Source organism: Hippocampus bargibanti, unplaced genomic scaffold, assembly GCF_051943395.1.
Source record: "Hippocampus bargibanti isolate YZ-2025 unplaced genomic scaffold, ASM5194339v1 Contig00129, whole genome shotgun sequence".
Classification (NCBI taxonomy): domain Eukaryota; kingdom Metazoa; phylum Chordata; class Actinopteri; order Syngnathiformes; family Syngnathidae; genus Hippocampus; species Hippocampus bargibanti.
The window spans coordinates 15,010-39,322 of record NW_028296971.1 but is presented as its reverse complement, the minus strand read 5'-3'; the positions used below and the strand labels follow the sequence as shown (position 1 = coordinate 39,322).

Below are 24,313 nucleotides of genomic sequence, written 5' to 3'. Positions count from 1 at the left end.
TTTCCGAAACTCCTGCAATGTACGGTACTGCTACTCCTCTCCTTTTAGAATCTTGAGAATTATTGGTTTCGTTCGCTATTCTTTCTTTCTGACATTTGTTGAATGACCACTGAGGGTACCCACAGTTAGTGAGTGCTCTCCTGATATGTTTTGACTCCTTTTCTCTACCTTCAGTGCTAGTTGGTATTAGTTTAGCCCTATGCTGGAGGGTTCTGATAACTCCTAGTTTATGTTGTAAAGGGTGGTTAGAGTCAAAAAGTAAGTATTGGTCAGTGTGCGTAGCCTTCCTAAAGACTTCTGTTTTTAGCGCTCTGTCCTCTTTTATAATTACTTTACAATCCAAGAAGGCTAGTTGGTTCTCTTGAATGTCCTCACGAGTAAATTTAATGTTGAAGTCTACAGAGTTGAGATGATCTGTGAAGGATTGAATTTCTTGTTTCTTAATTATGACAAAAGTATCGTCCACATATCTAAACCAGTGTCTAGGTTTTGTCCCTGGGAAGGATGTGAGGGCCTGTTTCTCCATCTCTTCCATGTAAAGATTAGCCACTATGGGTGAAACTGGTGAGCCCATAGCACAACCATGGATTTGTTGATAAAATTTTTCCCGAAATTGAAAATACGTAGTATTAAGGCAGATTTCTAATAATTGGCAGATGTGATCGGGTTTCAGTTTGGTTCTTTCATGCAGAGAAACATCCGCCAGCAGCCTCGTCCTCACCACTGAGACTGCTGCTGGGGTTGGGACAGATGTAAAGAGAGAAGTCACATCGTATGATGCCAAAGTTTCCTCAGGTTCCAATATGAGGTCTTTGATCCTCTCTACAAACCCTGTGGTGTTCTCTACGTGGTATTCTGTGTTACCAACCAACGGAGCTAAAATAGTTTTTAAATATTTGGCTACATTGTATGTAGAGGAGTCAATGCTACAAACAATGGGTCGGAGGGGGAACCCTTCTTTATGTATTTTTGGCAGGCCATAGATACATGGCGTGGCCTCTCCCGGGTATAATCTAAAATACATCTGTTTGTCTATATGTTTTCCTTTCTCTAGCTTTTGGAGACAGTCAATCATTTCTTTCTTGTATCTATTGGAAGGGTCCCTTTTTAGTTGCTCATACGTGTTAGAATCACTGATTAACCTATTTATTTTGTCTTCATAATCCAATGTGTTGAGCAGCACTGTGCATCTGCCCTTGTCTGCTGGCAAAATAGTAATATTTTTGTCTTTTTGTAGAGTAGTTAACGCCTTTCTCTCTTCTAATGTTATGTTGGACGGAGGAAGTTTGGCACTACTGAGAAGAGCTGATATTTTAATGCGTAGATCATCTGCCTCTGCATACGAAAGTTTGTTATTTTTAATAGCCGATTCAGTAGCTGTGATATAATCTATAGTAGGTATAGTTTTAGGAGTCACTGAGAAGTTTAAGCCTTTGGTAAGTACCGCCTTTTCTGTCTCTGAGAGATCTCTGTCTGACAAATTTTTGATCCAATTCTCCCTTGCAAACTGTTCATACCTAATTTTACGCGTGTTTACCAGTAGCTGAGATTGTTTCAGTGAAAGTAATTTTTGAAATTTACCCTTTTGTCTCTCTTTGGTTTTGCTGTGGTGCCTCATATAACCGGATTTAGTAAATTCACACACTTCCTGATAGATTTTGTGGGTAAGATTAGTTTGTAATCGCTGATAATAAGTTTCTATTTCTGACTGTTTGTTTTTTATCTCTATGTTAAGTCTCCTAATACGCAAATTTCGAATTTTCCTAGTATAATTTTGTTGCATTTTATCGGCTAAGTATCCGGGTTCCAGCGGTGCTTGCTTCAAGCATTTAGGAATTAACCGGCTCTGTCTACATCTAAGATTGAATCTGAGGTGGTTCTTTAAATCAGCTAATTTAAAGGTGGCCTTTTCTAAGTTACGTACCAGCAGAAGGATGTCTCTCCCAAAGTTGGCAGCAATACGTCTGTGTAAGCTCTCAGTCGTACAGGAGTGGTCCATCGATGAGAAGGTTTCTTCAGCCGTCATCTGTACAAAAGTGAAGGTTTCGGACGTTTCGCCTCCTATCCAAGAGGCTTCGTCAGCGAACTAAAGTCTGACTGGTCGTATCGGCCCCATTTATATATCCCTAATGTCCAGACCTGGTGGCGCCGGACACAGCTATGATAGGTCCCCACTCTCAGGTGGGGGGGGGGGCCGGGACCCCCCCCTGTGGCCCCACTGATTGTTCCTACATTCCTGACTAACGATTGGCCTATTACACCCACTCCCCCCGGTATCACCTCATCAGCATAACGACCCTCATCAGCATTGCTAAAGTTGCCTAACCTGTTTTGCCTGAGCAGGCTATTGTATGAACGATCCAAATTGAACCTCACACCACCAGACCGGTTTAATGAAGGATTTTGTTGTTTTATAAGAATCGCCTCTTTTACCCCCCTTTCAAACCATCTATGTTCTTTCGCTAAGATTTTAACCTCATTGTCGTCAAATGAGTGGTTGCTAGCTTTAAGGTGCAAATGTACTGCCGATTGAGGCCCACTAGTATTATCCCTGCGATGTTGATAAAGTCTTTTTTTGAGAATTTGTTGAGTCTCCCCAATGTACTGCTCTTTACAATTTTCATTCTTACAATGTATGGAATAAACTACCTTACTTTGTTTTTCATTTGGTAGCCTATCTTTTGGATGCACTAATTTTTGCCTTAACGTGTTTATCGGTTTGAAATAAGTAGGAATTTTATGTTGCCAAAGGACTCTTTGTAATTTTTCCGAAACTCCTGCAATGTACGGTACTGCTACTCCTCTCCTTTTAGAATCTTGAGAATTATTGGTTTCGTTCGCTATTCTTTCTTTCTGACATTTGTTGAATGACCACTGAGGGTACCCACAGTTAGTGAGTGCTCTCCTGATATGTTTTGACTCCTTTTCTCTACCTTCAGTGCTAGTTGGTATTAGTTTAGCCCTATGCTGGAGGGTTCTGATAACTCCTAGTTTATGTTGTAAAGGGTGGTTAGAGTCAAAAAGTAAGTATTGGTCAGTGTGCGTAGCCTTCCTAAAGACTTCTGTTTTTAGCGCTCTGTCCTCTTTTATAATTACTTTACAATCCAAGAAGGCTAGTTGGTTCTCTTGAATGTCCTCACGAGTAAATTTAATGTTGAAGTCTACAGAGTTGAGATGATCTGTGAAGGATTGAATTTCTTGTTTCTTAATTATGACAAAAGTATCGTCCACATATCTAAACCAGTGTCTAGGTTTTGTCCCTGGGAAGGATGTGAGGGCCTGTTTCTCCATCTCTTCCATGTAAAGATTAGCCACTATGGGTGAAACTGGTGAGCCCATAGCACAACCATGGATTTGTTGATAAAATTTTTCCCGAAATTGAAAATACGTAGTATTAAGGCAGATTTCTAATAATTGGCAGATGTGATCGGGTTTCAGTTTGGTTCTTTCATGCAGAGAAACATCCGCCAGCAGCCTCGTCCTCACCACTGAGACTGCTGCTGGGGTTGGGACAGATGTAAAGAGAGAAGTCACATCGTATGATGCCAAAGTTTCCTCAGGTTCCAATATGAGGTCTTTGATCCTCTCTACAAACCCTGTGGTGTTCTCTACGTGGTATTCTGTGTTACCAACCAACGGAGCTAAAATAGTTTTTAAATATTTGGCTACATTGTATGTAGAGGAGTCAATGCTACAAACAATGGGTCGGAGGGGGAACCCTTCTTTATGTATTTTTGGCAGGCCATAGATACATGGCGTGGCCTCTCCCGGGTATAATCTAAAATACATCTGTTTGTCTATATGTTTTCCTTTCTCTAGCTTTTGGAGACAGTCAATCATTTCTTTCTTGTATCTATTGGAAGGGTCCCTTTTTAGTTGCTCATACGTGTTAGAATCACTGATTAACCTATTTATTTTGTCTTCATAATCCAATGTGTTGAGCAGCACTGTGCATCTGCCCTTGTCTGCTGGCAAAATAGTAATATTTTTGTCTTTTTGTAGAGTAGTTAACGCCTTTCTCTCTTCTAATGTTATGTTGGACGGAGGAAGTTTGGCACTACTGAGAAGAGCTGATATTTTAATGCGTAGATCATCTGCCTCTGCATACGAAAGTTTGTTATTTTTAATAGCCGATTCAGTAGCTGTGATATAATCTATAGTAGGTATAGTTTTAGGAGTCACTGAGAAGTTTAAGCCTTTGGTAAGTACCGCCTTTTCTGTCTCTGAGAGATCTCTGTCTGACAAATTTTTGATCCAATTCTCCCTTGCAAACTGTTCATACCTAATTTTACGCGTGTTTACCAGTAGCTGAGATTGTTTCAGTGAAAGTAATTTTTGAAATTTACCCTTTTGTCTCTCTTTGGTTTTGCTGTGGTGCCTCATATAACCGGATTTAGTAAATTCACACACTTCCTGATAGATTTTGTGGGTAAGATTAGTTTGTAATCGCTGATAATAAGTTTCTATTTCTGACTGTTTGTTTTTTATCTCTATGTTAAGTCTCCTAATACGCAAATTTCGAATTTTCCTAGTATAATTTTGTTGCATTTTATCGGCTAAGTATCCGGGTTCCAGCGGTGCTTGCTTCAAGCATTTAGGAATTAACCGGCTCTGTCTACATCTAAGATTGAATCTGAGGTGGTTCTTTAAATCAGCTAATTTAAAGGTGGCCTTTTCTAAGTTACGTACCAGCAGAAGGATGTCTCTCCCAAAGTTGGCAGCAATACGTCTGTGTAAGCTCTCAGTCGTACAGGAGTGGTCCATCGATGAGAAGGTTTCTTCAGCCGTCATCTGTACAAAAGTGAAGGTTTCGGACGTTTCGCCTCCTATCCAAGAGGCTTCGTCAGCGAACTAAAGTCTGACTGGTCGTATCGGCCCCATTTATATATCCCTAATGTCCAGACCTGGTGGCGCCGGACACAGCTATGATAGGTCCCCACTCTCAGGTGGGGGGGGGGGCCGGGACCCCCCCCTGTGGCCCCACTGATTGTTCCTACATTCCTGACTAACGATTGGCCTATTACACCCACTCCCCCCGGTATCACCTCATCAGCATAACGACCCTCATCAGCATTGCTAAAGTTGCCTAACCTGTTTTGCCTGAGCAGGCTATTGTATGAACGATCCAAATTGAACCTCACACCACCAGACCGGTTTAATGAAGGATTTTGTTGTTTTATAAGAATCGCCTCTTTTACCCCCCTTTCAAACCATCTATGTTCTTTCGCTAAGATTTTAACCTCATTGTCGTCAAATGAGTGGTTGCTAGCTTTAAGGTGCAAATGTACTGCCGATTGAGGCCCACTAGTATTATCCCTGCGATGTTGATAAAGTCTTTTTTTGAGAATTTGTTGAGTCTCCCCAATGTACTGCTCTTTACAATTTTCATTCTTACAATGTATGGAATAAACTACCTTACTTTGTTTTTCATTTGGTAGCCTATCTTTTGGATGCACTAATTTTTGCCTTAACGTGTTTATCGGTTTGAAATAAGTAGGAATTTTATGTTGCCAAAGGACTCTTTGTAATTTTTCCGAAACTCCTGCAATGTACGGTACTGCTACTCCTCTCCTTTTAGAATCTTGAGAATTATTGGTTTCGTTCGCTATTCTTTCTTTCTGACATTTGTTGAATGACCACTGAGGGTACCCACAGTTAGTGAGTGCTCTCCTGATATGTTTTGACTCCTTTTCTCTACCTTCAGTGCTAGTTGGTATTAGTTTAGCCCTATGCTGGAGGGTTCTGATAACTCCTAGTTTATGTTGTAAAGGGTGGTTAGAGTCAAAAAGTAAGTATTGGTCAGTGTGCGTAGCCTTCCTAAAGACTTCTGTTTTTAGCGCTCTGTCCTCTTTTATAATTACTTTACAATCCAAGAAGGCTAGTTGGTTCTCTTGAATGTCCTCACGAGTAAATTTAATGTTGAAGTCTACAGAGTTGAGATGATCTGTGAAGGATTGAATTTCTTGTTTCTTAATTATGACAAAAGTATCGTCCACATATCTAAACCAGTGTCTAGGTTTTGTCCCTGGGAAGGATGTGAGGGCCTGTTTCTCCATCTCTTCCATGTAAAGATTAGCCACTATGGGTGAAACTGGTGAGCCCATAGCACAACCATGGATTTGTTGATAAAATTTTTCCCGAAATTGAAAATACGTAGTATTAAGGCAGATTTCTAATAATTGGCAGATGTGATCGGGTTTCAGTTTGGTTCTTTCATGCAGAGAAACATCCGCCAGCAGCCTCGTCCTCACCACTGAGACTGCTGCTGGGGTTGGGACAGATGTAAAGAGAGAAGTCACATCGTATGATGCCAAAGTTTCCTCAGGTTCCAATATGAGGTCTTTGATCCTCTCTACAAACCCTGTGGTGTTCTCTACGTGGTATTCTGTGTTACCAACCAACGGAGCTAAAATAGTTTTTAAATATTTGGCTACATTGTATGTAGAGGAGTCAATGCTACAAACAATGGGTCGGAGGGGGAACCCTTCTTTATGTATTTTTGGCAGGCCATAGATACATGGCGTGGCCTCTCCCGGGTATAATCTAAAATACATCTGTTTGTCTATATGTTTTCCTTTCTCTAGCTTTTGGAGACAGTCAATCATTTCTTTCTTGTATCTATTGGAAGGGTCCCTTTTTAGTTGCTCATACGTGTTAGAATCACTGATTAACCTATTTATTTTGTCTTCATAATCCAATGTGTTGAGCAGCACTGTGCATCTGCCCTTGTCTGCTGGCAAAATAGTAATATTTTTGTCTTTTTGTAGAGTAGTTAACGCCTTTCTCTCTTCTAATGTTATGTTGGACGGAGGAAGTTTGGCACTACTGAGAAGAGCTGATATTTTAATGCGTAGATCATCTGCCTCTGCATACGAAAGTTTGTTATTTTTAATAGCCGATTCAGTAGCTGTGATATAATCTATAGTAGGTATAGTTTTAGGAGTCACTGAGAAGTTTAAGCCTTTGGTAAGTACCGCCTTTTCTGTCTCTGAGAGATCTCTGTCTGACAAATTTTTGATCCAATTCTCCCTTGCAAACTGTTCATACCTAATTTTACGCGTGTTTACCAGTAGCTGAGATTGTTTCAGTGAAAGTAATTTTTGAAATTTACCCTTTTGTCTCTCTTTGGTTTTGCTGTGGTGCCTCATATAACCGGATTTAGTAAATTCACACACTTCCTGATAGATTTTGTGGGTAAGATTAGTTTGTAATCGCTGATAATAAGTTTCTATTTCTGACTGTTTGTTTTTTATCTCTATGTTAAGTCTCCTAATACGCAAATTTCGAATTTTCCTAGTATAATTTTGTTGCATTTTATCGGCTAAGTATCCGGGTTCCAGCGGTGCTTGCTTCAAGCATTTAGGAATTAACCGGCTCTGTCTACATCTAAGATTGAATCTGAGGTGGTTCTTTAAATCAGCTAATTTAAAGGTGGCCTTTTCTAAGTTACGTACCAGCAGAAGGATGTCTCTCCCAAAGTTGGCAGCAATACGTCTGTGTAAGCTCTCAGTCGTACAGGAGTGGTCCATCGATGAGAAGGTTTCTTCAGCCGTCATCTGTACAAAAGTGAAGGTTTCGGACGTTTCGCCTCCTATCCAAGAGGCTTCGTCAGCGAACTAAAGTCTGACTGGTCGTATCGGCCCCATTTATATATCCCTAATGTCCAGACCTGGTGGCGCCGGACACAGCTATGATAGGTCCCCACTCTCAGGTGGGGGGGGGGGCCGGGACCCCCCCCTGTGGCCCCACTGATTGTTCCTACATTCCTGACTAACGATTGGCCTATTACACCCACTCCCCCCGGTATCACCTCATCAGCATAACGACCCTCATCAGCATTGCTAAAGTTGCCTAACCTGTTTTGCCTGAGCAGGCTATTGTATGAACGATCCAAATTGAACCTCACACCACCAGACCGGTTTAATGAAGGATTTTGTTGTTTTATAAGAATCGCCTCTTTTACCCCCCTTTCAAACCATCTATGTTCTTTCGCTAAGATTTTAACCTCATTGTCGTCAAATGAGTGGTTGCTAGCTTTAAGGTGCAAATGTACTGCCGATTGAGGCCCACTAGTATTATCCCTGCGATGTTGATAAAGTCTTTTTTTGAGAATTTGTTGAGTCTCCCCAATGTACTGCTCTTTACAATTTTCATTCTTACAATGTATGGAATAAACTACCTTACTTTGTTTTTCATTTGGTAGCCTATCTTTTGGATGCACTAATTTTTGCCTTAACGTGTTTATCGGTTTGAAATAAGTAGGAATTTTATGTTGCCAAAGGACTCTTTGTAATTTTTCCGAAACTCCTGCAATGTACGGTACTGCTACTCCTCTCCTTTTAGAATCTTGAGAATTATTGGTTTCGTTCGCTATTCTTTCTTTCTGACATTTGTTGAATGACCACTGAGGGTACCCACAGTTAGTGAGTGCTCTCCTGATATGTTTTGACTCCTTTTCTCTACCTTCAGTGCTAGTTGGTATTAGTTTAGCCCTATGCTGGAGGGTTCTGATAACTCCTAGTTTATGTTGTAAAGGGTGGTTAGAGTCAAAAAGTAAGTATTGGTCAGTGTGCGTAGCCTTCCTAAAGACTTCTGTTTTTAGCGCTCTGTCCTCTTTTATAATTACTTTACAATCCAAGAAGGCTAGTTGGTTCTCTTGAATGTCCTCACGAGTAAATTTAATGTTGAAGTCTACAGAGTTGAGATGATCTGTGAAGGATTGAATTTCTTGTTTCTTAATTATGACAAAAGTATCGTCCACATATCTAAACCAGTGTCTAGGTTTTGTCCCTGGGAAGGATGTGAGGGCCTGTTTCTCCATCTCTTCCATGTAAAGATTAGCCACTATGGGTGAAACTGGTGAGCCCATAGCACAACCATGGATTTGTTTATAAAATTTTTCCCGAAATTGAAAATACGTAGTATTAAGGCAGATTTCTAATAATTGGCAGATGTGATCCGGTTTCAGTTTGGTTCTTTCATGCAGAGAAACATCCGCCAGCAGCCTCGTCCTCACCACTGAGACTGCTGCTGGGGTTGGGACAGATGTAAAGAGAGAAGTCACATCGTATGATGCCAAAGTTTCCTCAGGTTCCAATATGAGGTCTTTGATCCTCTCTACAAACCCTGTGGTGTTCTCTACGTGGTATTCTGTGTTACCAACCAACGGAGCTAAAATAGTTTTTAAATATTTGGCTACATTGTATGTAGAGGAGTCAATGCTACAAACAATGGGTCGGAGGGGGAACCCTTCTTTATGTATTTTTGGCAGGCCATAGATACATGGCGTGGCCTCTCCCGGGTATAATCTAAAATACATCTGTTTGTCTATATGTTTTCCTTTCTCTAGCTTTTGGAGACAGTCAATCATTTCTTTCTTGTATCTATTGGAAGGGTCCCTTTTTAGTTGCTCATACGTGTTAGAATCACTGATTAACCTATTTATTTTGTCTTCATAATCCAATGTGTTGAGCAGCACTGTGCATCTGCCCTTGTCTGCTGGCAAAATAGTAATATTTTTGTCTTTTTGTAGAGTAGTTAACGCCTTTCTCTCTTCTAATGTTATGTTGGACGGAGGAAGTTTGGCACTACTGAGAAGAGCTGATATTTTAATGCGTAGATCATCTGCCTCTGCATACGAAAGTTTGTTATTTTTAATAGCCGATTCAGTAGCTGTGATATAATCTATAGTAGGTATAGTTTTAGGAGTCACTGAGAAGTTTAAGCCTTTGGTAAGTACCGCCTTTTCTGTCTCTGAGAGATCTCTGTCTGACAAATTTTTGATCCAATTCTCCCTTGCAAACTGTTCATACCTAATTTTACGCGTGTTTACCAGTAGCTGAGATTGTTTCAGTGAAAGTAATTTTTGAAATTTACCCTTTTGTCTCTCTTTGGTTTTGCTGTGGTGCCTCATATAACCGGATTTAGTAAATTCACACACTTCCTGATAGATTTTGTGGGTAAGATTAGTTTGTAATCGCTGATAATAAGTTTCTATTTCTGACTGTTTGTTTTTTATCTCTATGTTAAGTCTCCTAATACGCAAATTTAGAATTTTCCTAGTATAATTTTGTTGCATTTTATCGGCTAAGTATCCGGGTTCCAGCGGTGCTTGCTTCAAGCATTTAGGAATTAACCGGCTCTGTCTACATCTAAGATTGAATCTGAGGTGGTTCTTTAAATCAGCTAATTTAAAGGTGGCCTTTTCTAAGTTACGTACCAGCAGAAGGATGTCTCTCCCAAAGTTGGCAGCAATACGTCTGTGTAAGCTCTCAGTCGTACAGGAGTGGTCCATCGATGAGAAGGTTTCTTCAGCCGTCATCTGTACAAAAGTGAAGGTTTCGGACGTTTCGCCTCCTATCCAAGAGGCTTCGTCAGCGAACTAAAGTCTGACTGGTCGTATCGGCCCCATTTATATATCCCTAATGTCCAGACCTGGTGGCGCCGGACACAGCTATGATAGGTCCCCACTCTCAGGTGGGGGGGGGCCGGGCGCGGGACCCCTACGCACTGAGAAGTTTAAGCCTTTGGTAAGTACCGCCTTTTCTGTCTCTGAGAGATCTCTGTCTGACAAATTTTTGATAAATCTGCACGTTCAACAGATTTTCCGTTCGATGTAGTCATTCCTCTGCGGTTCCACTGAGCTGCAAAGCAGTGAAGTGTGGAAAACGCATATTGACTGTCTGTAAAAATTTTCACTGTTTTTTCTTCCGCCCATTTACACGCTTCAGTCAATGCAACAATTTCTGCTGCTTGTGTTGAATACATGTTTGGTAATGAGCCATCAGCAATGATTTCAACATCGGTCACAACAGCATAGCCTACCCTGTTAGCCCCTGCATTTGACCTAGACGCAGACCTCAACGTACAGGTAGATGCTGTCAGGTAAAGGTGTGTCTTTCAAGTCTGGTCATGGTTTGCAGTTCTCATTTATTCTGTCAACGCATGAATGTGGTTCTCCTTCAACAGGTAGAGGTACAAGTGTCGCTGGGTTAATGCTATTGCACCTCTCAACAGTTAGGTGTGGTTGTTCCAGCAAAGTTGTCATGATAGACAAATGTCGTGCTGGTGACAAGAAAGTCATTTTCATGCCTGTAATCAATAAGTCAACCGAGTGTGGTACCATTAGCGTTGTGGGATGGAAAAGTACTAGTTCAGCTGACGACTGAACTGCCAACGCTGCAGCACACACTGCTCTAACACATGCTGGAAGAGCTGCAGCCACTGGACCCAGTCTTTTAGAATAAAATGCAACTGATCTCAGCTTTTGTCCATGCTTTTGTAACAAGAGTGAAGTCATGTATTTGTCTTTGCAGTCAACTGTTTGAACAAAAGGTTTGTCATAGTCAGGTAAAACTAAAACACTAGTGTTTGCTATCAAACTTTTTAATTCTGTAAATGCTTTACTGCCCTCTTCAGTCCACTGAATAGAGTCTTTCAGTGACATTTCGTCTTGGTATATAAGTGTCAATAATGGTTGAGTAACTTGTGCATAATGCGGAATCCAAGTTCTGCAATAATTGCACAGTCCCAAAGACGTCATCATCTGTTTTTTCGTCTTAGGTCGGGGAACCTGCAAAATTGCTTGTTTTCTTTTAGTTGTCAACTGTCTTCCCTTTCTTGACATAAGATGTCCTAGAAAAACAACTTATTTTTGGCAAAACTGTAACTTATCCAACGAAGCTTTGTTACCTGTATTCGCTAAATATTGGAACAAAGCTATTGATACAGTCTTGTACTCATCTTCAGTCGGTGAAGCAATTAAGATGTCGTCAACGTACAAAAGAATCTGAGAAGACTCAGGATGTTTAAAATCAGCAATACACAAAGACATTTCCTGTGAAAAAATTGTAGGGCTATCTGTAAACCCTTGTGGCAATCTTGTATATGTATATTTTTTCCCATTAAATGTAAATCCGAACCAATGACGTGAATTTTTGTGTAACGGAATGTAGAAAAAGGCATTGCTCAAATCAATTACTGTAAACCATTTTTTGTCAGGTTTTAAACTGTTCAATAATGTGTGTGGGTCTGGCACACATGGAGCACGTTATTGTATGGATTTATTTATCTGTCGCAAATCATGCACCATTCTCCAAACTCCAGATTCCACTTTTCTAACAGGAAATATCGGTGTATTACATTCACAAGTTGGGTCTTCAATCAAAATACCAGCCTTACCATATCCCTTATTACAGGAGTGATGCCAATAATAGCATCCTGTGTTAATGGATATTGTTTAAGTCATGATCGATAAGTCGTTTTAGGCAATACTTCAACTGGTTTTGCTGTTTTAAGTAAACCTACATCTGTTTTTCCCAGTGACCAAAGAGTGGCAGGGACGTCCGGAAAGTCCTCAGCCACTAGAGTAGCCATTAGTCATGATTCTAATGACTCAACCTTTACTGGGTCTCCCATAGCGTCAACTACGAAGGACTCCAGAAAATTCACTTTTATGGGTTTGTACCCTTCTTCTGTTGGTATTAAAGGTATTTGTAATGGTTGTAACAGGTCCCTCCCCAACAAATTTATAGGACAATCTCCACTCTAGACCATAGTGACCTTGTATGGAGTTAGTCCCTCATCTAATTTTTTTATTGGTTTAGAAAAGGGTAACAATGTCACTTTCCCATCTGCAGATAGCACAGAAATTTGTTGTCGACTGGAGTGACACCTGGAATGGTGTCTCTTAACACTGATCTGCATGCATCACTATCGCAAAGAAATTTGACATCATTTTTCCCAATTTTTAGCCAATAATAAGGTTTTGCGTTTTCCGGCAAAGTCAAGGCAAAGACATTTGTCAAATCCAAGATTTCAACTGGTTTCATTGATCCCCATTTCCCACTGTTGTGACTGTTGTCATCAGTGTCGAAATGGGGTTCCGCGTGTCAATCTGACTGTTTTGTTTTTTTGTCCTCCACCATATCGTGTATTATATTGTGGAGGTCTGTAAGGTTTCCCATGTTTCCTTTGCGGTGTATATTTCCTTTTGCAGTGGCGAGCAATATGCCCTACACTGCCACAACTGTAGCATCGATCACTGGGCGGCATCCGTCTCTTCACCCGATCTTGGTACAACATGTTCTCCATTATGTCACCCATGGTAGATGCCATCACATGTTCCATCGGCGACTTTACACCATTTCCCCACTTTTTTCTCACCACTTCTTGGGCGTGTATTGCCCACTCCATGAGATCAACCAACCTTCCAGTCCGGTGTTGGACGTAATGCTTGCGAATGAAATCCCCAATTTCCGGCGTCAAATTCTGGAGAAATGTTTGCTTGAATTGGTTGACATATGTGGAATTCTCATCAGCAGATTCAGGAATACAGCAGTGGTTCCGAAAAACATTTTATAGGCGTCCCCGGAAAATATTAATATCTTCCCCACGTAACTGTCTACAATTTTGAATCATGCCAAAGTTTGGTGATTTTTCCATAATTTTCGGATGTTCTCACACACCAATTTCCGTTGAGCTGTCTCCTCCTCGTACGTCATGTTTGTCCCCGTTGACGTTTTACCAGTATAGTCACCTTTCACCCGATTCCAATTATGCCCCAAACATCTCCTGAGAACCTTCAATGTTTCTTGTCCATTCAACTGGTAAGAAGCACACAATTCCTCAAAATTCTCAGTCCAACTTTCCTGCATTGTCAACAAAATCACCTAACCCACTGCACGCTTCAGCTACATCACTGTCACACCAAGGCCGATTAACCAAGATAGTTTGGTCCTGTATGCTTGAAGAATTAGGATTAGCCACTTGAACAAGTGGAAAATCTTCACAATCGCTTTCATTATTCATTTTAATTTTATTCAATTCTTCAAGCGGATACAATTGTTCGGAACAATTTGCTTTGCTCCTTGTAGGCGAAGGAACACAATCACCATCACCAGCAATCTGATCTGCAAAATCAGGTTGCAATGGCCATAACCCACCAGAGGGGGTCATGCGCACTCCATGCTGCTGGTCTGCCCAAGTCACAGTTGCAATCACCACTGGGGGGGTGCCACTCGCTCCCTCGGGGTGGAGCAATTGACTTCCTCTCTCTTCTTGAGGGCAGCGAAGGAGGGGTAGAAGGGGAAGGGGGAGGAGGAGGAGGAGGGGTAATGGGGGGAGGAGGACGAGGTGGAGGAGGTGGTCTGAGGCGCTTGCTCGGGGCAGCCCACAACCCCTCCCCTTGGCCTCCCATGGGGATGCTCTGCAGTTTGAAATAATGGTTGCTTTCGATCTGTCCCAAACGCCATCTTGTCATTGGGACGTGCAACAGATGAAGCAACAGTTTCATCGTCAAAGTTCACTTTGGAAGTCATCGCGACCATTGCTTTCTCCTCTTTCTTAATCCGTTTCACCTCAAGTTCCTGTTCTCTGATCCTTGCTTGTGCTAGCCAAGTATCACAAGCAAATATTTCAGCACGTATCTTTCTAAGAGGTTTGCCAACCGCGGATGCCTCTTCAAGCTTCAAACGAAACATAATCTCTTTCAATGGCTGAATTTGCAAAGCACCAGAAAATTCACCATGTTCCATCCACTTCTTACAATAAAGTTCACTTCCTGGGAACTTTTTAGACATAAATTCAACATCCCGATGAATTGGAGTCTTTTTAGAAAAAAAATTGCCCCCATTTTTCCAATTCACAAATTCCTTCTGTTAACTCTCATTTAGAAAAAGGCACACAACCCGCGATGTTGATTCGAACACCAAGAACAAAGTGGCGCGAGCCGTGCCAGTCCCCAGTCACGATGCGCGTTCACACGCACACACAATGAATGCACATACACACGCACGCACACGCTCACGCACTCACACGTACACGCTCACACACTAGTGGTTATCAATGTCCGTCGCTCCAACACTCAAGATCTCGTTGTGAGACAAAGGAATTTTTGAACTACCACCTAGTCAACACGGATCAGCCAAATGAATGTATTAAACTTCACATATAATCCAGTATCTAAATAGCAGCCGCATTTAAACAAAATACATATAAACCACCGGGTTGAAATTAACAAATCATTCAATCTCTCAATTTCAACAACCAGTCTTCGCCCACAGTGAATTCCAAAAATCCACCCCTTGTGGAAATTATTATTAGAATAAAACTGGGTTTACAGTACGTCTGCCAGCGGCTCGGAACCAGACATGTCTCGATAAATATTACACCGATCAGTCTCGTGTATTTGTACGTTAATACACCGGGGCCCGGGTCTGGAGACCCACTCGGTCAAACCACCGGATCTAAAACCAGAATCAAGCTGGAATCAGAAACAGGTGATATCCAGATCCCGCGTCACAAGCCCTTCAAAATATGTGGATTATCATGAAAAAGATACCTTTAGCCCTAAAAGGAATCTCTTAACACATTCAACAAAATGGCTGCGTGCTAACTCGCTAGCGCATCACTCACCGAGAAACTCGAACGAAGTCAGCTGTGTTTTCAGGTCGTCAGAATGGATGGGAGCCTCCACCATGTCACAGCAAGCAGGCAGGTGCCACCAGTGAGATTAGATCTTTATCTGTCTCCCGTGAAAGAATTCGCGGACTGGCTCCACCGGAGGGATGATCCTCCGTCTCCTCTTGTTAGCGACGCGCCGGGGACTCTCCCTCTGTCTGGGACCTGACTAATGGCTTGGGTTTCGGCACCAATTGTGTGTAGCTTTCTCTCATGTTTCTATTTATAATTGTATTTTATTTATTGCAATCTATTTGTGATTGTATTTCATTTATTATAGTACCTATGTTTGTCTGTGACTGTAAAGTGTCCTTGAGAGCTTTGAAAGGTGCTTAAAATGTCATGTATTATTATGATTATTATGTTGTGAAATGGTTGATAACGAGATCAGTGTCGCTGAAATATTTTCAGCGACAACCAAATCCCCATCATCCGACAAGAACGAACAACAGATCAGAGAAAGACGCTCTCCCTGCAACACTATTGTTGGGTTAAATTCATTTATCTTCGTCTGGTTCGGAGTTCGTCGAGTTTCTTGATGAAATGCCAGTTGAGTCGATAGTTGGTACACAGCAATAACTACTTTATTCAGTAACAATCGAGAGAAACATCTCTAGTTGGAGCTGGACAAAAGAAGAACCCCCACCTGCCTCTTCAGGCTTAGTTTAAAAGAATACCGCAACATTCTGTTGACGAATCAGTTGCGGACAAGTCGATCTTCCGTCCAATCAGCTACGAACAACTCAGTGTTGGGAGGGCCTTAGGCTGAAATTGGAGTTGTTGCCTCTTGGATTGGATTGGATTGGATTGGATTGGATTGGATTGGATTGGATATGCCTTTATTAGTCTCACAGTGGAGAAATTTACATTTCACAGCAGCAAAGTGATGAAAGGAATGAAAGTAGAAAAACGAAATACATGAGCTGCTGGAAAGGCAGCCACTCTCGCGGCGCCGTCTTGAAGTCAAAAGAACAAAAAAAAACTAAATAACAAATAATATGACAGCATAGAGACAATATGACAAAACAAAGACACAGAGAGACATTCATTCTTCAGGACTTGCTGTACCCTCTTGCAACAACTATTGAACTAATAAGATTGATAATGCTATGTAAACTAAATTAAACATGCAATAATCATATTATGTACTAAGTTAAACATGAAATAACATAATATGTTTACTAATCTAAACATGAAATAACGTAATATGTTTACTAATGTGCATAAGCACTCTATCAACTATAAAGAGGGATTTTCTGGCGTATTTCTTCGCTTGTGGCCATACTACCCTGAGAACGCCCAATCTCGTCTGATCTCATAAGCTAAGCAGGGTTGGGCCTGGTTAGTACTTGGATGGCAGACCACCTGGGAATACCAGGTGCTATAGCTTTTTTTTTTTGCAGCCACCCCAAACTCTGTGGGCCGAGAAATGCTCTCTCATGGGGGACCGTCATGACATTAATCGTGCGCCAAGCAGAACTGGGCATCTGCCTGCTGGACAGCTTTTTTTACTGCCCTTTCAAACCATCTATTTTCCTTTTTCTGTCCTCTTCTATAATTGCTTCACACTCCAAAAAAGCTAGTTGGGTCTCTTTAATGTCCTCATGAGTAAATTTGATATTGATGTCTACCGAGTGCAGGTGATTTGTGAAGGAAGAATTTCTTCTTTTTTTAATTATGACGAAAGTGTCCTCCACATATCTAAACCAGTGCCTTGGTTTTGTACCCGGGAAGGATATGAGAGCCTGTTTCTCCATTTCTTCCATGGCCAGACTAGCCACTATGGGTTAAACTGGTAAGCCCATGGCACAACCATGAATTTGTTTGTGGTTGATAACGAGATCAGTGTCGCTGGGTCATTACGTCAGCAGAGGGTGTAAAGGACCAGACGGAGAGTAATCATAATAATACATTTAATTTCTCAGCACCTTTTAAAACTCTCAAGGACACTTTACAGTCACGGGATAAGAACGTTTTCTTTTTCTGTGCGAATGAACAGCGGCAACCATTTACGCCAGCGTTCACTCTACCTGGAATGAATCGACGAAACGGATTGCATTGGAAGTCAAATAAAAGTTACCCACGTTAACGCATCAGCTGGACTCACATGTGCCTTATTTGACAACACGACACAAATAACCTGTATTTGGTAAACCAAATACCCATCATCCGACAAGAATGAACACCAGAGCAAAGAAAGACGCTCTCCCTGCAACACTATAAAGACGGATTTTCTGGCTTGTTTCCTAGCTTACGGCCATACTATCCTGAGAACACCCGACCTCATCCGATCACGGAAGCTAAACAGGGTCGGGCCTGGTGGATGGGAGACCTCCTGGGAATACCCGGTGCTGTAAGCTTTTTTTTTGCAGCCACCCCAAACTCTGTGGGCCGAGAAATGCTCTCTCCCGTTAGCGATCCGATTTCACTTGTCATTTCACGAGCACCCCAGACGCGATTTTAAACGGCGTCCCATGCGTTGATTTGACTCTTGAGTCGCTGCCTGTAACGCTATCGCTTTCCGGCAGAGGGAGCGGTCCGCAGGGGGGACCGTCATGACATTAATCGTGCGCCAAGCAGAACTGGGCTTCTGCCTGCTGTACAGCTTCTTTTACTGCCCTTTCAAACCATCTACTTTCCTTTTGCGACAATTTTAACCTCATTTTCGTCAAATGAGCGGTAGCTAGCTTTTAGGTGCATATGTACTGCAGATTGAGGCCCAGTAGTATTATCCCTGCGGCGTTCATAAAGTCTTTTTTTTTAGAATTTGTATAGTCTCCCCAATGTTTTGCTCTTTATAATATTCATTTTTCCAATGTATTGAATAAACTACATTACGTTTCTTTTTCATTTGGCAGCCTATCTTTTGGATGCACTCATTTTTGTCTTCAAGTAATTATCGGTTTGAAATAAGAAGGAATTTTGTGTTGCCAAAGGACTCTGTAGTTTTTCAGAAAGCCCTGCAATGGAAGGTAATGCTACTAGTCTCCTTTTAGTATCTTCAGAATTTTCGGGTTCATTCCCTATTCTTTTCTTTTGACATTTGTTAAATGACCACTGAGGGCAACCACAGTTTGTGAGTGCTCTCCTGACATGTTTTGACTCCTTTTCAGTACCATCGACGCTGGTTGGTATTAGCCCTATGCTGGAGGGTTCTGATAACTCATAGTTTGTGTTGTCGAGGGTGGTTAGATTCAAAAAGTAAGTATTGGTCAGTGTGTGTGGCCTTGCTAAAGATTTCTGTTTTTAGCGCTCTGTCCTCTTTTATAATTGCTTCACACTCCAAAAAGGCTAGTTGGGTCTCTTTAATGTCCTCGCGAGTAAATTTGATATTGATGTCTACCGAGTGCAGGTAATTTGTGAAGGAAGAATTTCTTCTTTTTTTAATTGTGACGAAAGTGTCCTCCACATATCTAAACCAGTGCCTCGGTTTTGTACCCGGGAAGGATGTGAGAGCATGTTTCTCCCTTTCTTCCATGGCCAGACTAGCCACTATGGCAGGGTCAGGAACCTTTTTGACTAAGAGAGCCATAAAAGTAAAATATTTAGAAATGTTTTTCAGCGAGAGCCACACGCACGCGCGCGCGCACATACAAACGCTCGCGTGCGCGCGTGCACACACACGCGCACGCGTGGCCACTTTTCAACAAAATATCAGAATGTATTATTTAAAATAATTTTGTGATAGTACTCACCGATAACATGGATGGTTTTCCGTTCCTCGTGTTTGGTAAAAATCCAGGAAAACAATCGGAATGAAATTCAATTTGCCGGTCCAGAGGCGAAGTTACTGCTAGCTAGCCTGCACACGGCTCATAAGCTTCCACACTTGCTATCTGCAATCTACTTCTCGAAGAAGTATGTCGATGCTAATGTTAACATGGGGCTTGTTAAAATGTCACTGACATTCGACTGTTTCATCGATGGTATTGTTTCATTGCAAATTAGAATCAGAATCAACATTTTCTCTCCTCTAATGCTCCGGTGCATTCAGGCTGAAGTGCACTAGTTGGGCTCATTTAAAGGGGCGTTTACCTGTTTCAACATGACGGCCACTATCATCCAATCAACATGGCGCTTTCGGCCATTCTAGGTCAGTGTCATCCAATAAAAATTGCGCTTTCCGCCAACTGCAGCCCCAACGGTAAATGAACAGGAAAACGACAATATGTATTATAATATGTATTTTTTATATAATGTATACGAATAATATATATATTATTATTATTATTATTATTATTTTTTTGACGACGATACTAGTGCAGCGTGTTCTACCGGAAACAAATTCCTTGTGTGTTCTACATACTTGGCAATAAAGATGATTCTGATTCTGATTCTGATGTAATATTTATCGGCGAGCCATATGCAATCATCAAAAGAGCCATATATGGCTCGCGAGCCATAGGTTCCCGATCCCTGCACTATGGGTTAAACTGGTGAGCCCATAGCACAACCATGAATTTGTTTGTAAAAATGTTCCAGAAATTTAAAATACGTAATATTCATCAATATTCATCAATCAAGTAATAAAAGATTCAGTGTAGCCACAAGGTATAGTCCTCGTTAGGGATTTATATATTGGGCTGAAACTACTAGAAAATTTTAGTTCGCTGACAAAGCCTCTTCGATGTGAAACGAAACGTCCGACACCTTCAAAGAAGTACAGGGGACGGCGGAATAAACATTTTCATCGATGGACCACTCCTGTACGACTGAGAGCTGAGACAGACGTAAAAGCATCCCATCTCAAAACCCAGCTATTTAAAATTGTTTTTTCTCTGTGTAGCTCTCTCTCCTGTTTCTATTTATAATTGTATTTTATGTTGGGTAAAATTCATTTATCTTCGTCTGGTTCGGAGTTCGTCGAGTTTCTTGATGAAATGCCCGTTGAGCCGATAGTTGGTACACAGCAAAAACAACTTTATTCGGTAACAATCGAGAGAAACATCTCGAGTTGGAGCTGGACAAAAGAAGAAGAACCACCTGCCTCCTCAGGCTTAGTTTAAAGAATCCCCCGACAGTCTGTTGACCAATCAGTTGCGCACAGGGCGATATTCCGTCCAATCGGCTACGGACAAGTATGTTGGGAGGACCTTAGACTGAAATTTGGATTGTTGCCTCTTGCAACAACTATTCAACTAATAAGCTTGATAATGCCATGTAAACTAAATTAAACATGCAATAATAATAATATGTACTAAATTAACATGGGATAACATAATATGTTTACTAATCTAAACATGAATAACATAATATGTTTACTAATGTGCATAAGCACTCTATCATTCCCTCCTGTTGCACATTTAAACATCAGTTCATACATTTCCAAAACGGTTTTCATGCATGCATGTCATACTAACTGCACAGGGAACCATTCTTTATATTTTTACTTTACTCATCTAATCTAATCTATCTAACATTATCTAACATTGTCTAACCTAATCTAACCTATCTAACACCATGGAGAAGGCGAAAAACCTCTATGACAACTTTGCTGCTGTGATTTGCAACCTCTCCATTTGTGAGAGTTTTGAATTTTAATGAGGAAAATCCTTCTCGGCTCTCCGTTTCTTTTTTTGCTTTTGTTTGTTGGAGCAACCACACTCTGGCCATGGTGTACTATTCCTAGCTACAACACAGGGTCCCCTTCACGCATTTGTTGATACAAAACCTTTGCGTAATTCACCTGAGAATTAGTTATCATATTCATTAGTGTTGCTCTTAAGCATGGAATTATACAACCAATGACTAAGAAAATAAATACAATCACGATTGCGATAGGGATAAACATTCTGAGCAAAGTCGTATACCAAGGGCCCCCAAAGAGCCCATCAAAGATCCACGGGTGATCAAGCCGTCCATCTTTGGCCATGGCATCTCTGAGATCCCTGATAACAGACAAAGCATCAGTCATGTTCATGGAATTCGCTTCTTCGGGTATGTACGTACAACAAGTGTCATCCACCATAGCACAGACGCCCCCTTGTGGGGCTGTCAAAAGGTCCAAAACCATTCTATTTTGCAGCACCATTTGTCTAATTGCTGCAATTTCGTTGTTTTGCATTTCATCTACTTCCAAACTGGCATTTACAAACACTTGAAATCTGTAGTCAATTGTTTCAATTCGTAGCATGTTTTTAGCCAGTCCAATTTGTGGAAAAAGAGCTAACATTACCTTACTACTCGTGCGATGGTGTTTGAATTGTTCTGGAACCTCAGTTCCCCAGATCGAATCATGGGGCTTAAACGACACTCTTCTTTTCACATGATGGTGCGCTGGACGACTGGTAACGATGAAAGTATTGTCAGTTACAGTAACAGGTGCGCGCATACCGTAGGCTCTCGGAGGAATAAAAGAATATACTTTCCAACTGCATTACCACCAAAGATGTGAAGATACGGGTAAAATGGTGACATTGGTGTTTAACGGTAGCACATATAAACATCTATCCTCATCTATAAAACCTAAGTTTTTACCTGTACCGTACATTACAGCGCATACTGGTAATCGCAACCCGCTCTCGGTCATAACCTGATTTTCAGTTTCCAAAATGGTATCTAAACTTGGAACAATCTCTCCTCTCGAAGCATTGCGAACAACCGTAAAATGTTGATCAGGTTTATGCGAAGATATTAACATATACGCAGCTCGAGCCATTTTATCTCCAAATACCTTTGAATGCACGCGCTGTTGCATCACGGAATGAGGCATATACGAACACACGATACAATTACTTTTCCTATTTTGTTTAGCAATTAGTGTAGCATTACGACACCACGTGTTTGATAACAACGGATTCCAGTCATGTTTTTCTCCTGCAAACGGTTGATATAATGCATCCATGACATCTGAATTTTGGGTCTTTTTGTCAGGTGTTTCCATCCAGGCTGTCTGTTTGATGTGTGGTTTGCGCTGGAGAGGCGATGTTACGACTGGTGATGTCACAGATGACATCATGCATATAGTTACGGGAAAACCAACGTGATGTTCACGAAAATCAGGATCTTGATGACAGTACGTTTTGGCTTTTGGGCACAGCTATTTTTAACCCATTTTGCTTTGGGCTCAGAATGGACCACAACCGAGTCCCAACCAGTGGTCCAAGCCTTCCCTGACTTGATACGAGCGTACCAAGAACCATGAGGATAGTCACTTCCATTTTGTCGTGCTTCCTTCACGAGGATGCTAAGGGGAAATGAGACGATTCCTGCATCTTGTAGTGGCAAGCAGGCTACAGGATGTGCCATGCTTGGGCACTTGTCTGAATTTGTTGGATGTATTAGTGGAATTTCGCAGGCTGATGGAATGGGAGGCTCTACGTGTGTCATCTGGATTGCCTCCACGAATTCGTACAGCAAGATGATATGGACCAAACCCATGGCTATTGAGTAGTTTGGCTCCGTCTCTCTTCCACCTGCTCAGGATCTGGTTGGTCGTGGTCTTGCAATGGCTTTGATACACCCAGCTGGCTCTTTTGGCGATCTTGATGGCAGTTGGCGTTGTGATCAGCACGGTGAATGGGCCCTCCCACTTTGGTGCAGACCAGGACTTTCTCTTGATTGCCTTGATCAGCACCTCGTCTCCGGGGCGCAGCAGCCTCTGTTCCTGTGGAGGGAACAAAGAGGACTGCGGCAGTACACATCCTGTGGACCTCTTTTTGTTGTAAAAATTTCACACAACGATTTTGCCAACACAGCGCTTGGATCTGATTCATTCTTTTGCCAGGGCACACCTTCCCATAGTGGGAGGATTAAAGGTCAGCCATGCAAAATCTCAAATGGCGTTAAGCCATTATTAGTGGGCATTATTTTCATGTATAATTTCACTAGAAATAGACGTTGAGGCCATAGTTTGCTTATTGTATCTATTGTTTTTCCTGAGTCGATTTTTTATCGTACCATTCGTTATTTCAACTAATCTTGCACTCTGTGGATGGTATGCACAGTGATTTTTTCAATGCAATTCCTAAATGTTCGGAAATTTTGGTTATTACGTCCTTAACAAAGTGTGGCCCATTATCACTCCAAATTATTCTTGGTATGCCATGTTCTGTAATAATATGTTTGCATAATGCTTTGGCAACGGATAATGCATCGGATTTGTTTGAAGGCACAATTTCCACCCATTTGGTGAATGAATCAATTAACACCAACCAGTATTTATAAGAACTACTTGTGCTTAGTTCAATGAAATCCATGTGGTGTGACCCCTGTGGAAATGTTCCTCTTTTTGGTCGCATATTACCCTGTGGATTATGTTTACAGCATCTCAAACATCCCTCCTGTTGATACATGTGACCTACCATGGCTCAATCGAGCCATCCTAGGGAACATGTTTCTCGGTTTGTTTCATGGTTTATTGTCTATTTTATACAGCTCATCAACTAGCTTAGCACCATCGGCCAGCCACAAATATTTTTTTGGATTTTGTAGCTAACGCTTGCATATCCTTCAAAACTTGTGTGGGCACTAATTCACGTGTCTCTTGATTTATTAGATTGAGAGTAGTCTGAGCAGCCTTCTTGGCGGCTGCATCTGCTCTAGTATTCCCTGAGTTAATCCTGTCTTTAGCCCTTGTGTGTGTTGCACATTTGCATACAGCCACACTTTTTAGAAAGAGGATAGCTTTCAAAAATCCTCTCAATAAATCTGCATGTTCAACAATCTTTCCTTTTATCCATTTACGCTTCAGTCAATGCAACATTTTTTGTTGTTTGCATTGAATACGTTTTTGGTATTGAACCATAAGCAATAATTTCAATGTGGATGCTGTCAGGTAAATGTGTGTCATCCAAATCAAGTTGTAGAAATGTCATCATATTTTTTTTCTCTAGAAGTCCAACTTCTTTTTGGA

At 41.4% G+C, this 24,313-nt stretch overlaps 2 pseudogenes; both read left to right on the top strand.

Annotated features, from left to right (window-relative positions):
* The first annotated feature begins 16,730 nt into the window (after positions 1 to 16,730).
* On the top strand, positions 16,731 to 16,849 carry LOC148881412 (5S ribosomal RNA; annotated as a pseudogene).
* Positions 16,850 to 17,708: 859 nt separating this feature from the next.
* Positions 17,709 to 17,819, top strand: LOC148881411 (5S ribosomal RNA; annotated as a pseudogene).
* Positions 17,820 to 24,313: the final 6,494 nt, after the last annotated feature.